This window comes from Camelina sativa, chromosome 17, assembly GCF_030686135.1.
Source record: "Camelina sativa cultivar CO46 ecotype springtype chromosome 17, ASM3068613v1".
Classification (NCBI taxonomy): Eukaryota; Viridiplantae; Streptophyta; class Magnoliopsida; order Brassicales; family Brassicaceae; genus Camelina; species Camelina sativa.
The window spans coordinates 12,943,856-12,944,489 of NC_141896.1; the positions used below are offsets into that span (position 1 = coordinate 12,943,856).

The following is a 634-nucleotide window of genomic DNA, read 5'->3' on the forward strand; positions in this document are numbered from 1 at the left end:
GTAAAACATTCTAGGTTGATTAGGAATACTTATGAACTGATTACCCCATCCTTAGAAGCTTTCGTATTTTGATTGTTTACAGTTTTTGCATTAACTCGATCCCTCACCCGATCTAGTACTCGATCACTTTATCATGTGGGCCTTCGAGTGGTTCATCATTCTGTTCTTATTTTCTTGTCACCCGATCACCTACTCGATCTGGTACTCGACTGCTTGCATCGTGTACCTCGGTTGAGTGGTTCTTTGTTTTATTCCTTTTATTTATGTTCTTATTAGGTTGTTAGACAAAACCTCTTTTATTGCTTGGCTTGACTTACATAGTTCTGATTGCATTCTATCTGCTAGCATACAACCATTTGGATTGGTAACCCTTTGTACTACAACTCCATAGGGAATTGATACCCTGGGTGAAAATCCTACTATCAGCAAGCTGGTGGGAGAAAGCTATACCATCATGTTTGGTAAATTCTTGGGATGCTTGTAAGAGGATTTTCCTTCTCAAGTTCTACTCCAAACTAAAAAGGGTTCAAATGAGAAATGAGATAATGGGGTTTAAAAAAGGAATCTATGAAAGTTCTCATGAAGCATGGGAACGACTAAAGGGTTACACTCGAGATTGCCCTCATCATGGATT

At 38.8% G+C, this 634-nt stretch overlaps 1 non-coding gene across 1 annotated transcript; it reads right to left on the minus strand.

Moving 5' to 3' along the window:
- Positions 1-528: 528 nt before the first annotated feature.
- On the minus strand, positions 529-634 carry LOC147923624 (small nucleolar RNA R71). The gene has a single exon (XR_015587928.1). It is a non-coding gene; the product is annotated as a small nucleolar RNA R71 (small nucleolar RNA).